Below are 15,156 nucleotides of genomic sequence, written 5' to 3'. Positions count from 1 at the left end.
TAATAAGAAAAAATATCAAAGATGTGACATAATCCTAGAGCTAAAATTGTGCTTCAGATATAACCTTATCTAGCCTAAATCGTATCCAGAGGCCCACAGAGGATCAGTGGCCATAGTCACAGGCTAACTGTAAGAGGAACAGAGAGTGAACACAGGTATTCTGAATGCCAGGCCAAGGTTATTTTTTGGCCACAGCCACTGTCTTCTTTTTAACATTGAGTTCTTTGTAGGCATTTTATAGTAAACTAATTATGATTCAGAGTATAATAATTTGACTTCTGACCCTATTCCATGCTAGCTATAGGACCAAGACAATGGCATTTATGTTGGGAAACAAATTTGCTTCTCTATAAATGTTAAAGATACTGACTTCAGAAGATTGTTTTGCTGATTAAATAAGTCTACAAATGGCTTTTATGGGGCTTGCCATAAAAATAAGAGCTGATATTTATTGAGGACTTACTATGTGCTAGACCCTGTTCTAATTTATCAATATGTATTAAATTATTTTATCCCAGCATCAGTTTGAAGCATATACCTCACAAAACTGAAAAGGATTATGCTGGAAATTGATAATGCCAGGTAATCTGCCCAGAGTCTACATATATTAACACAATATACATGGAAAGGATTATATATACCAATAATGTCATAAGAAAGAGCAACCTTATATCCACCTCTGAGCTTAATATAAAGAATATTACCAATAGCCTTAAAGACTCCATTGTGCTTTCCCTCATTGTGACCTCTTTCCCTATGTCTGAGCACTAACGTGAATTTGAGGTAATCATTCCTTTGTTTTAACTCATGGTTTCCCACATCTGTGAGAAAAGGAGAATTGGGGGCACATAGATTGTTTCCATTTGTAATTTACCTTTTTTTAAGGTGACCTTTGATTTTTAAAAATTTTAATTTTAAGATAGACACATTAACCAAAAATTTCCATTACGGTCAATGCCATTTTGGCAACCTACAAATACAAACAAACATTACACATTAACACCATGACACTCTCATTACTGGTCCAGGCATAACCACTCTAGTTTCTTACCTAGTTTTTGAATTTATTATGTGTTATATTATATTAATTATATTTTATCATTATGTGTGAAATAATCACCCATAACCAAAGCTGAGACCTGAACCATAGCCTAAATCTACCCACCTTGCTTTCACTACATCATCAACTTTAAGTTTGATAACATTAAAATAGCAGTAATACACATTTTTGTCCACAAGTGGACAACCCTTACTATAAAACTACAAAGTTTCAAAGACCTTATTAAATCAGTAGTAGCTTTTTCGACTCCTTAGCCTCTGAGTGATAGTTTAACAAGGACTATTTTAATGATCCTGTAAGTCAAATGAAGCTCCATTCTAACTAAACTCCATTCTAATACATAGCATTTTCTAGAAATTTTTTCAGAAAACTTTTTACTTAAATGATTCCATGAGTCCCCACTTATGTAAACACACACACACACACACACTTTTACAACACTCTGCTCTTGGTGTTAAAAAATGACACTTTCAGAAACAAGTTTCATTTTATTTATGAGAATGATGTTGCTGTGAAAAAGATGACATTTGAAGAATTGCTGGAAAAGAATGATGCACTTAACCATAAAATTTAAGTCAAGGAATTTAAGTGACTCTAACATCCCAATTATCTGTGCAGAATGTTCCCATTGTACAATATCCAATATGCTTTGTTTGCTATGTTTCTTCCAACTTTGTTTCTTTCCCTGTTTATCTAAGACTTGGCAATAGAGCTTTTCAGCCCTTATTACATGAAGCTTATAATTTCTGGGACAAAGACTTGGAAAGCATTAGGAGCCATACTAAATCACACAATAACTCTCCAGTCAGAAGTATTAAAACGTAGGTTATTGCAATCATGTTTAGCTTTTTATTTTCTCATTTAGGGTAAATAGTTTACATATTTCTCTAAGGTAAATTCATGTCTCAGAGGTCTTTTGGCCTAATGGTAAATCATTTTGTTCTGAAAGCTGTATTACCTTAGGTAAGAGTAGGAAAACAGATTGAAAACTTTCCAGCATTTCAATGAAATAACAGAAGCTCATGAGTCAAGTGTGCCTATACATTTTATTTGGGATTCAGTCACGGGAAAAATATACCTTACAAGTGGAATTAATTCATTTAACAATGGATCTACTATATTCAGGAAAATGTGTTAGGCACTAAAGTCCGGACTTAACTAAACTTCAAATAATCTTAAATTCTAAGAATAAAGACTATCTGGAAAGCTCTTTGATATCTACTAAAAGTGTTTAGAAACATGACAAGTGGATCAATGTAACATTATATTGAGATGGAGGAGAGCAGCCTATGATGTACAGGGGCTGGTCTGCCACGCACAGGGAGGCCACAGTGGCCACACTTTCATGGAACATCAACATCAGACAAGGCCACTCTGTGACCATGAGGAATTGAGACAAAAAGGATGATCACTCTGTAATTATAAACACTGTTCAAGCTACAAGAGTGACTGAATATGCCTCTATCCTGGGCACTATGAATGACTACTGCCTCTTTACCAACTACAACTTTGTCTTGGTCTACACCTCCCATCTTCCGGCTGAGATTTATTAAGATACCCAGTCGTAAAATTACACACACTTCATGACAACATCCAATCGAGAGCAAATATCCACCTCTATAAACCCTTCCCCATATCTGCTGATACAAACCCAAATCCTGTAAGTCATTTTCAATACCATTTTACTCTGTGTGCCTTCTCCCTCCCTGAAATGTGTAATAAAAACAACGTATTCAACCACAGGTTTGTTTTTGGAGCTAATTCTCTATTTCTTCAAATGTAAGACATTATAAATTGCAAGACATATTCTGATTTCATGGGGATTAAAGTATAAAAATTGTGCATCTTAGAATTGATGGAAAAATGCATTTTTACCACATTTACTTTCTAGATGTAGGTATGCATTTAGCATATACAGTAAACCTAAAAAGTAAGGAAAATCTTTCATGTTTAAGGCAAGGCACTCCCTCACAGAGTTTCCTAAAATATTCTCTAAGGAAAATGAATCTATGCATCATATGAAGTAGAAGCTCGGTAAATTTTTTTTTTAACTTAAAAATACATGAATACAGGGACGCCTGGGTGGCTCAGTCAGTTAAGCGTCTGCCTTCAGCTCAGGTAACGATCCCAGAGTCCTGGGATTGAGTCCCACATCGGGGTCCTTGCTCAGCAGGGAGTCTGTTTCTCCCTCTGCCTGCCCCTCCCCCTGCTTGTGCTCTCCCTCTCTCTCTCTGACGAATAAATAAATAAATAATCTAAAAAAAATACACAAACACATAACGGATTTTTAAAAATATTTTGGATCAGAAATTGGTAAATTATGGCCCATGGACCAAATCTGGCCCCCTTTCTGTTTTATAAATAAAGTTTAATTGAAATATAGGTGCATCTATTCATTTATATATTTTTTCAGTGACAAAACTTGTTAATTGTTACAGATCTGGTGGCCAGTTAAACTTGAAATATTTACTGTCTGAATCTTTAGAGAAAAAGTTTGCTGAACAACCATCTTCTAGAGTGAAATTTAAGCAATTACCTAAAATTAGGATTGAATATATTCCAGGTTCATAACACTTATGAAATACATTACCACTTGCATGTAAACCACACTGATAATGTAATAAACAAAATACTGCGATCCAATCTCCTCATCTATAAAATCAGCATTATACTCATAGCACCTACTTTACATAGTTATTGTGAGGATTACGTGTATTAATATATCTGAAGTGCTTAGACCAGTACTAGCATATAAGAACTGCTAACATAAGTGTTTTCTGTTTTTTAGTTGTTTACAACCCTGTTTACAACAGTAGCACCCCTTACCTTTAAACATTAAAGCTCATTTCTGGAAAATAAAAAACACTGATAAGCACAAAAATAGCCAAATGAAGGCAAGCTGATTTGTATCCTATCACTGGCCAAAAATCATCCAAAGATGGGGAAGAAAAAGGAGAGAGAGAGAAAGAGAAAGGAAAAAATAGCATTACATGAAAAGTAATGCAATGATTTTATTGAAAACTAGGAAACAATTAATAAAACTGATTAGAAACGGGGCGCCTGGGTGGCTCAGTTGGTTAAGCGACTGCCTTCGGCTCAGGTCATGATCCTGGAGTCCCGGGATCGAGTCCCGCATCGGGCTCCCTGCTCGGCAGGGAGTCTGCTTCTCCTTCTGACCCTCCTCCCTCTCATGCTCTCTGTCTCTCATTCTCTCTCTCGCAAATAAATAAAATCTTAACAAAAAAAAATTTTAAAAAAACTGATTAGAAACAACAACATACATGATAGCTTTTCTGGAGTGAATGTTCCACCATTGGATTATGAACAGATGTGAATATAATAGAGTTTTGAAACACCCACGTGCTAATTAAATAGGAGAAACCGAAACATCCAGCCACACACCCGTCTTCTGCAGAAATACCAGTGTGGTGATTAGTCTGTCCTCAGACTGGGAGTTAATTTCTGTGTCTTCCATTCTTACTTCACAGTGTTCCTTGGAGGAGAAAACCCTCAAGTTGAGGCAAGCCAATTGAGCAAATTAAGGAAAATGTAGGGTAACTTCCTGTGAAATTTTATTATATCTATATAATCTAATCTATCTATCTATCTATCTATCTATCTATCTATCTATCTATCTATCTATCTATCATCTATCTATAGCTCCAGGTAGATTTTCTTGGAAATTCATGGGACTAAAGAGTCACACTACAACCAATGAATGTTTGTTTTCAAAGGTGACATTTTTATACACTAAAGATTTGCTTCAGCATTTCTGTTTACCAGATACCGTTTTCTATTATTGAAGAGTGATTATTGGAAGGTGATATGTGATATTGGGAATTTAGTAGATTTCCTGTTTCTAAAGACAAATATAATTTTTCCAGATCCAAGAAGAAAGTCTTGAAATAAACTGTTCTAAGTGTCGTCTTTCTCTACTTCATTTAACAGGAAGGTATATGAAACACGTGGTCAAACAAAGGTTTGGAGCCAAGAAATCAGATGAGCAAAAAAATGCAGTGATTCACAAACAGGTTTCTGCATGCAGTGAATCAACCAAGCATTCAAAGTGCAATGCTTCCTCTCTCCCCTTGTCATAGTTTCAAAGAGCTTTGACTCAAATATTTGACCCATAGAAATTTCTACATGTTCTTTTTATTACTAAGTGACACCAGCTCTGCATTTAGATTCACAATACCTAATAGTTCTGTTAGATTAATACAGTTATTGACATTTTCAGGTTTGACTTCATTGTGGTCATATAATTAAGCCTTTAGAAAGCTACAAATTAAGCTGAGAACACTGCCAATAATTTAATTCTCTCCACTAGGTTGAATCAAAGTTTGGGAGAAAAGACATAATAAATGACAAGTAACAAAGGGCTTGTCGCTTTTATGGCTATGTGGATTTTAGTCTGGAGAAGACCATAAGGATTTCTGAAAAACAGTTCTGTGGAGTAGAATAAATTCAGTAAAATATGTTCACTTGCATATTATAGAGTTATGAAGCCTATTCAGAATAGATTTCATGCCTTTCATTTCACATTGAGTTTTCCTTTATAAAATAATACCAATCAAGGATATTATACATGGAAAGACTTACTTGTAGATAAAAATATTAAGAAGCCATTTTAAGAAAGAGATATATCTATATATATTTATATGAAAATGATTGTCAAATTATATATTTGGTGGGAAGAAAATGATGGGGAAAATTTTGGCAGGCCAACTCTAAGATGTCCCCAAAGATTTTTGCCTCCAATATTCACATGCTTATGTAATCCCCACACCTTGACTGTGACTTGTTTGTAACAAATAGAATATGACAAAGGCGATGGGATATCACTAAAATTTAGGTTATATATGATTGTAACCTCCATCTTGCTAGTAGATTGTTTCCTTGGTTTGCATGCTTTGCTATAGTGAGTAGCCATGTTGGAGATATCCCCATAGGAAGGAATTGAGGACAGCCTTGGGCCAACAGTCAGCTAGGAACTAAAGACCTCAATCCAATGGCCCAGAAAGAGAGCTTATATGTGGGCTCTTTCCAAGTTGAGGGTTCAGAAGAGACCCTAGGATTGTATGACACCTTTATTAATGCCTTTGAAAAGCCCAGAAATAGAGGACCCAGCTAGGCCATGTCTGAGCAAATGACCAAGAGAAACTAAGATACTGAATATGCATTGCTTTAAGCTGCTTACGATGTGATAATTTGTTACCCAGCAATTGATAACCAATATAAATTTTGATACCTAGAAATGGGATGCTTCCACAAAGTGTGGAAGTGGCTTTGCAACCAGACAGTAGTTGAAAGCTAAAAGGATCTGGAGAAGCATAATAGAGAAAGCCTACATTCCCTTAACCAGGCTGTTAGTAGAAATTTGAACATTGAGGACACTGCTGATGAGGACTCAAAAGAAATGAGGGATGTATTCCTAGAAACTGGAAACTGGAAGAAGGGGGATCCTTATTATGTAGTGGTAGAAAGCTTGGCAAAATTTTTATCGCAGTTATGTGGAAAACAATATTTACATGATAAACTTGATTATCTAGTTAAGGAAATGTCTGAGCAAAGTATGGTATGTGCCACCTGGTCCGTTTGTGCTATTTATAGTAAAATGCAAGAGGAGGCAAACGGAAAATGAATTGTCAAACAAAAAAGGAACCAGAATTGATGATTTGCAAAGTCCTCAGCCTCTTCAGATGGCAAAGGCTGCTAACATTAAGAAATGACTTCCAGCCACTCTCAGAAAAATGTATTCTAGAGGTAAGGCCTGATTAGAGAAAAAATTGAGTGTGTAACTGGACAAACCTTTGTTAAAACTTCAAAAGATAAAATATCAGAGTATTAAGTCACACACAAAAAAAGTCATTTAGAGAGACTAATGATATGCATAACAGAACCCATCAATCAAACCTAGGGCATTTAGGACCTTTAGAGCATTGTTCCTCAGCTTCTACAGGAGCCCAAAGTAGAAGAAAGCTTATATAGAAGACATTTGGGGTGTGGTTTTTGTCTAATGGAGGGAATCTCAATGAAATCCATGGAAGGGTCACAATTTTTTTTTATTATGTTATGTTAGTCACCTTACAGTATATCATTAGTTTTTTTTTCTTTTTAAAAAAATTGTTTAATTAACATATAATATATTATTTGTTTCAGGGGTACAAGTCTGTGATTCATTAGTTTTACACAATTCACAGCACTCACCATAGTACCTCCTCCCCAATGTCCATCACCCAGCCTCCCCATCCCTCCCACCCCCCTCCACTCCAGCAACCCTCAGTTTGTTTCCTGAGATTAAGAGTCTCTTATGGTTTGTCTCCCTCTCTGCTTTCGTCTTGTTTCATATTTCCCTCCTTTCCCTTATGATACTCTGTCTTGTTTCTCAAATTCCTATCAGTGAGATCATATAATACTTATAATTCTCTGACTGACCTATTTTGCTTAGCATAATACCCTCTAGTTCCATCCACATCACTGCAAAGGGCAAGATTTCAATTTTTTGATGACTGCGTAATATTCCATTGTGAATATACACTACATTTTCTTTATCTATTCATCTGTTGATGGGCATCTTGGCTCCTTCCATAGTTTGGCTATTGTGGACATTGCTGCTAAAAACATTGGGGTACACGTGCCCCTTCGGATCACTATATTTGTATCTTTGGGGTAAATACCCAGTAGTGCAATTGCTGGGTCATAGGGTAGCTCTATTTTCAACTTTTTGAGGAACCTCCATACTGTTTTCCAGAGTGGCTGCACCAGCTTGCATTCTCACCAACAGTGTAGGAGGGTTCCCCTTTCTCCGCATCCCCACCAACATCTGTCGTTTCCTGACTTGTTAATTTTAGCCATTCTGACTGGTCTGAGGTTGTATCTCATTGAGGTTTTGATTTGGATTTCCCTGATGCTGAGTGATAGTGCGCACTTTTTCATGTGTCTGTTGGCCATTTGGATGTCTTCTTTGCAGAAATGTCTGCTCTTGTCTTCTGCCCATTTCTTGATTGGATTATTTGTTCTTTGGGTGTTGAATTTATTAAGTTCTTTACAGATCTTGGATACTAGCCCTTTATCTGATATGTCATTTGCAAATATCTTCTCCTATTCTGTTGGTTGACTTTTGGTTTTGTTGACTGTTTCCTTTGTTCTGCAAAAGTTTTTTATCTTGATTAAGTCCCAATAGTTCCTTTTTGCCCTTGCGTCCCTTGTCTTTGGAGATGTGTCTAGGAAGAAGTTGTTCCACCTGAGGTCAAAGAGGTTGCTGCCTGTTCTCCTCAATTCCTGTCTCACATTTAGGTCTTTCATCCATTTTGAGTCTATTTTTGTGTGTGGTGTAAGAAAATGGTCCAGTTTCATTCTTCTGCATGTGGCTGTCCAATTTTCCCAACACCATTTGTTGAAGAGACTGTATTTTTTCCATTGGACATTCTTTCCTGCTTTGTCAAAGATTAGTTGACCATAGAGTTGAGGGTCCATTTCTGGGCTCTCCATTCTGTTCTGTTCTGTGCCCTCTATTCTGTTGCATTGATCTATGTGTCTGTTTTTGTGCCAGTACCATACTGCCTTGATGATTACAGCTTTGTAATAGAGCTTGAAGTCCAGAATTGTGATGCCACCAGCTTTGCTTTTCTTTTTCAACATTCCTCTGGCTATCCGGGGTCTTTTCTGCTTCCATACAAATTTTAGGATTATTTGTTCCATTTCTTTGAAAAAAGTTGATGTATTTTGATAGGAATTGCATTAAATGTGTAGTTTGCTCTAGGTAGCATAGACATTTTCACAATATTTCTTCTTCCAATCCATGAGCATGTAAGGTTTTTCCATTTCTTTGTGGCTTCCTCAACTTCTTTCATGAGTATTCTATAGTTTTCTGAGTACAGATCCTTTGCCTCTTTGGTTAGATTTATTCCTAGGTATCTTATGGTTTTCGGTGCAATTATAAATGGGATCAACTCCTTAATTTCTCTTTCTTCTGTCTCATTGTTGGTGTATAGAAATGCAACTAATCGCTGTGCATTGATTTTATATCCAGCCACTTTACAGAATTCCTGCATGAGTTCTAGCAGTTTTGGAGTGGAGTCTTTTGGGTTTTCCACATAAAGTATCATATCATCTACAAAAAGTGAGAGTTTCACTTCTTCTTTGCCGATTTGGATGTCTTTTATTTCTTTTTGTTTTCTGATTGCTGAGGCTAGGACTTCTAGCACTATGTTGAACAGCAGTGGTGATAGTGGACATCCCTGCCATGTTCCTGACCTTAGGGGAAAAGCTCTCAGTTTTTCCACATTGAGTATGATATTCGCTGTGGGTATTTCATAGATGACTTTTATGGTATTGAGGTATGTACCCTCTCTCCTTACACTGTGAAGAGTTTTAATCAAGAAAGGATGCTGTACTTTATCAAATGCTTTTTCTGCATCTATTGAGAGTATCATATGGTTCTTGTTCTTTCTTTTATTAATGTATTGTATCACATTAATTGATTTGCGATGTTGAACCAACCTTAAAACCCAGGAATAAATCCCACAGGGTTGTGGTGAATAATCCTTTTAATGTACTGTTGGATTCTATTGGCTAGTAATTTGGTGAAAAATTTTGCATTCATATTCATCGGGGATATTGGCCTGTAGTTCTCCTTTTTGATGGGGTCTTTGGTTTTGGGATCAAGGTAATGCTGGCCTCATAATATGAGTTTGGGAATTTTCCTTCCATTTCTATTTTTTGGAACAGTTTCAGAAGAATAGGTATTAATTCTTCTTTAAATGTTTGGTAGAGTTCCCCTGGGAAGCCATCTGGCCCTGGGCTCTTGTTTGTTGGGAGATTTTTGATGACTGCTTCAATTTCCTTGGTGGTTATAGGTCTGTTCAGGTTTTCTATTTCTTCCTGGTTCAGTTTTGGTAGTTGATACATCTCTAGGAATGCATCCATTTCTTCCAGGTTATCTAATTTGCTGGCATAGAGTTGCTCGTAATATGTTCTTATAATTGTTTGTATTTCTTTGGTGTTGGTTGTGATCTCTCCTCTTTCATTCATGACTGTTGATTTGGGTCATTTCTTTTTTCTTTTTGATAAGTCTGGCCAGGGGTTTATCAATCTTGTTAATTCTTTAAAAGAACTAGCTCCTAGTTTCATTGATCTGTTCTACTGTTCTTTTGGTTTCTATTTCATTGATTTCTGCTCTGATCTTTATTATTTCTCTTCTCCTGCTGGGTTTAGGCTTTTTTTGCTGTTCTTTCTCCAGCTCCTTTAGGTGTAGGGTTAGGTTGTGTATTTGAGACCTTTCTTGTTTCTTGAGAAAAGCTTGTATTGCTATATACTTTCCTCTTAGGACTGCCTTTGCTGCATCCCAAAGATTTTGAACAGTTGTGTTTTCATTTTCATTGGTTTCCATGAATTTTTTAAATTCTTCTTTAATTCTTCTTTCTTCTTCATTCTTTAGTAGCCTCCATGTATTTGAGTTCTTTCCGACTTTCTTCTTGTGACTGAGGTCTAGTTTCAAAGCATTGTGGTCTGAAAATAGGCAGGGAATGATCCCAGTCTTTTGGTACCAGTTGAGACCTGATTTATGACCTAGGATGTGATCGATTCTGGAGAATGTTCCATGGGCACTAGAGAAGAATGTGTATTCCATTGCTTTGGGATAGAATGTTCTGAATATGTCTGTGAAGTCCATTTGGTCCAGTGTGTCATTTAAAGTCTTTATTTCCTTGTTGATCTTTTGCTTAGACGATCTGTCCATTTGAGTGAGGGGCGTGTTAAAGTCCCCTACTATTATTATATCATTGTTGATGTGTTTCATTGATTTTGTTATTAACTGGCTTATATAATTGGAAGCTCCCATGTTAGGAATATAGATATTTAAAATTGTTACATCTTCTTGTTGATAGACCCTTTAAGTGTGATGTAGTGTCCCTCCTCATCTCTTATTATAGTCTTTGGTTTAAAATCTAATTTGTCTGATATAAGGATTGCCACCCCAGCTTTCTTTTGATGTCCATTAGCATAGAAATGGTTTTCCACCCCCTCTGTTTAAATCTGGAGGTGTCTTTGCATCTAAAATGAGTCTCTTGCAGACAGCATATTGATGGGTCTTTTTTTTTTTTTTTTTTTATCCAATCTGATACCCTGTGTCTTTTGATTAGGGCATTTAGCCCATTTACATTCAGGGTAACTACTGAAAGATATGAATTTAGTGCCATTGTATTGCCTGTAAGGTGACTGTTCCTTTCTGGTCTATGTTACTTTTAGGCTCTTTCTTTCCTTAGAAGACTCCTTTCAATATTTCTTGTAGGGCTGGTTTGGTGTTCACAAATTCTTTTAGTTTTTGTTTGTCCTGGAAGCTTATTATCTCTCCTCTATTTTCAGTGACAGCCTAGCTGGACACAGTATTCTTGGCTGCTTATTTTTCTCATTTAGTGCTGTAAATATATCGTGCCAGTCCTTTCTGGCCTGCCAGGTGTCTGTGGATAGGGCTGCTGCCAATCTAATGTTTCTACCATTGTAGCTTACAGACCTCTTGCTCTGAGCTGCTTTAAGGATTTTCTCTTTGTCTCTGAGACTTGTGAGTTTTACTGTTAGATGTTGGGTGTTGACCTATTTTTACTGATTTTGAGGGGGGTTCTCTGTGCCTCCTGGATTTTGATATCTGTTTCCTTCCCCAAATTAGGGAAGTTCTCTGCTATAATTTGCTCCAATATACCTTCTGCCCCTCTCTCTCTTTCTTCTTCTTCTGGGATCCCAATTATTCTAATATTGTTTCACTTTATGGTATCGCTTATCTCTCGAATTCTCCCCTCGTGACCCAGTAGTTGTTTATCTCTCTTTTTCTCAGCTTCTTTATTCTCCATCATTTGGTCTTCTTTATAACACTAATTCTCTCTTCTACATCATTTATCCTAGCAGTTAGAGCCTCCATTTTTTATTGCACCTCATTAATAGCCTTTTTGATTTCAACTTGCTTAGATTTTAGTTCTTTTATTTCTCCAGAAAGGGGTTCTCTAGTATCTTCTATACTTTTTTCAAGCCCAGCTAGTGTCTTTATAATCATCATTCTGAACTTTAGTTCTGACATTTTACTAATGTCTGTATTGATTTGGTCCCTGGCAGTCGGTACTGCCTCTTGTTCTTTTTTTTTTTTTTTTTTTTGAGGTGAGTAGATGAATGATGACATGAATGAGAGAACAAAATGCTAAAAAAATACTAAAAGGGTAACAACTCCAGAAAAATATACACTAAACAAATCAGAAGAGACCCAAAACTGGGGGGGAGGGGAAAGGGGAAAAAAAAAAGAATATGATCAGGCTGGTGAATATAACAGAGAGCTACACATTAGATTTTGGGTGTATTTTGGTCTGTTAGAAGAAATTGCCTCCCAAAATTTTAAAGAAAGAAAAACTTATATATATATACAAAAATAAGGGTAAATACAATGAAGGGATGGAATATGTCTGTAAAGATGAAAATTAAAAAGGATTTTAAAAAAGGAATTGATAAGATAAGAAGTTGAAAAAAGAATGAAAAAAATTTTTAAAAAAAAGAGAGAATGTGATCAGGTGGGAGACTAGGACAACATCATATACTAGATTTAGGGTATATTTTGGTCTGTTAGAAGAAACAGTATCCCAAAATTTTAAAGAAAGAAGTTGGGGGCGCCTGGGTGGCTCAGTTGGTTAAGCGACTGCCTTTGGCTCAGGTCATGATCCTGGAGTCCCGGGATCGAGTCCCGCATCGGGCTCCCTGCTCGGCAGGGAGTCTGCTTCTCCCTCTGACCCTCCTCCCTCTCATGCTCTCTGTCTCTCATTCTCTCTCTCTCAAATTAAAAAAAAAAAAATCTTTAAAAAAAAAAAAAGAAGTTATACATATACAAAAAATAAGGTTAAATACAATGAAGAGATAGAATATGATTGTAAAAATGAAAAATTAAAAAAAGATTTTGAAAGAGTCATTGATAAGATGTTGGTTGAAAAAGGAAAGAAGAAAAAATCAACTAAAAAATAGAAAAAGAGAAAAACAAAGAAAATTTTAAAAATTAACTTTGAAAGACTAAGGAATCATGGGGGAAAAAGCCATGAATTCTATGTGCTGTATTCCCCTAGCACTGGTGTTTTGCCATTCTCATTGATCGGTAAACTTGGTCTTGGCTGGATGTTCTTGCTAATCTTCTGGGGGAGGGACCTGTTGCAGTGATTCTCAAATGTCTTTGCTGGAGGCGGAATTGCACTGCCCTTGCCGGGGGCCAGGCTAAGTAATCTGCTTGGGTTTGCTCTCCATAGCTTTTGTTCCCTGAAAGCTTTCCATACAGCTTTGGAGGACGAGAGTGAAAATGGCAGCCTCTCAATCTCTGGTCCCAGAGGAACCAAGAACTCGGGGCCCCACTCCTCAGTGAGCCTCCAGAGAAAAGCAGTCAATCACTCCTGTCTCCCTGGTCTCTGGCTGCACTCCATGCTCACCCGGCCTGTGACTGAGCATTTCTATCTCTGGCACATGACCCCATTTGGAGTCTCCAAAACCAGCAGATTCCTGCTGTGGGCTCCCCCACACTGCTCTTCCTGGGGGAAGAAGGGAAGTCTCCCCAGATCTGCTGCTTGTTGGGTCCCTGCTCTTTGAGCAGTGGCCCGACTGTGCCGCAGATCACAGTTTATGGCAACACTGAGCTGAGAGCCCACTCCTCAGCTCAGTCTTTGCAGCCAGCTTCTCTGCTCTGATACCTGGGAGCTCTGCTGCACTCAGGCACCCCAAGTCTTTCTGTGACCCCAAGGGTCCTGAGACCACGCTGTCCAAGCAAGGGTTCCACTCCCCACTTAGCCACTGGAGTGACGTCCCTCTGTGGAGCAGACTTCTAAAAGTTCCAATTTTGTGCTCTCCTGCTCTATTACTTGCCGGTAGCTGGCTGAAGAGGCTCCCTCCCTGCCTCATTCTATCTTCCCAAATATCACCTTGGATTCATTTCTTCACATGTCCTACCTTCTAGACAGTGGTCGCTTTTCTGTTTAGAGGGTTGTTGCTATTCTTTTCTTCAATCTCCTGTTGAGTTTGTAGGTGTTCTGAATGGTTTGATAACTATCTAACTGAATTCATGGGACCAGATAAAATTTAGGTCTCCTACTCCTCTGCCATCTTGCTCCTCCTCCCATCATTAGTTTTTGATGTAGTATTCCATGATTCATTGTTTGCATATAACACCCAGTATTCTGTGCAATACATGCCCTCCTTAATACACATCACTGGGCTAACCCATCCCCCCACCCTCCTCCCCTCTAAAACGCTCAGTTTGTTTTTGGAGTCCATAGTCTCATGGTTCATCTCCCCCTCTGATTCCCACCCCCTTCATTTTTAAGAAAATCTTGTCACCAAAAACACTGACAGTTTTAACTAAAAGAAACAAAGAGAATAGAAAAGGAAATGACACTGTTGGTCTCCCCTAAATTTCTACTGGCAGTGGAGCACACAAAGCTATTCAGGTGCAAACACATGCTACTTTACATGAAAAAAAAAAAAAAACGGGGAGACTCAGAGGACAAAACCAAGAGCACAGAACACAGAGCCAGGAGCTCTCAAGACTAAGACCAGAAAAATGAAACAAACCAAGGGAAAACTTGCTTTCTGCACCTGCCCCATCTACCCATCTTTGTAAGGGGAATATTTTAACACCATGTTCCTCAAATATATACTCAGCTAGTCTAGAATGAATGTAAAAGGATTAAAGAGGAAGGTGGCCTGTGTGGGACCGTCACTTCTCTTACCTCCACAGACAGACGTTGTTAGATGTAGAAATGAAGACTTTCTCTAGCTTCATAGCTGCAAAGGTATGTGTTCCATAAACTGTCTTAACTTTTGGAATATGCCTTAACAGGTGGCAAATTGAATAGCCAGAAAGCCATTCACTAGTAGTTAATTTTTTTTCCTTCTAAATTTGCTAGGTAAGGCCATTGGGATTTTGAAAGGTAGTAAATGTAGCAGAGCAATTAACACCTTTGAACAACTCCTGGAAAAAAAAATAAACTCTAAACTGGATGCATAAACTTACAAAAAACAACAACAACAAAACCAGTTTCAATGGTTACTCCCAAACCTTGAACATAATCAAGGACCTTCTA

This window comes from Mirounga angustirostris, unplaced genomic scaffold (assembly GCF_029215605.1).
Source record: "Mirounga angustirostris isolate CCGP_5_RB_7025 unplaced genomic scaffold, mMirAng1.0.hap1 SCAF_6, whole genome shotgun sequence".
Classification (NCBI taxonomy): Eukaryota; Metazoa; Chordata; class Mammalia; order Carnivora; family Phocidae; genus Mirounga; species Mirounga angustirostris.
Note: the sequence above shows the minus strand (reverse complement) of the source record.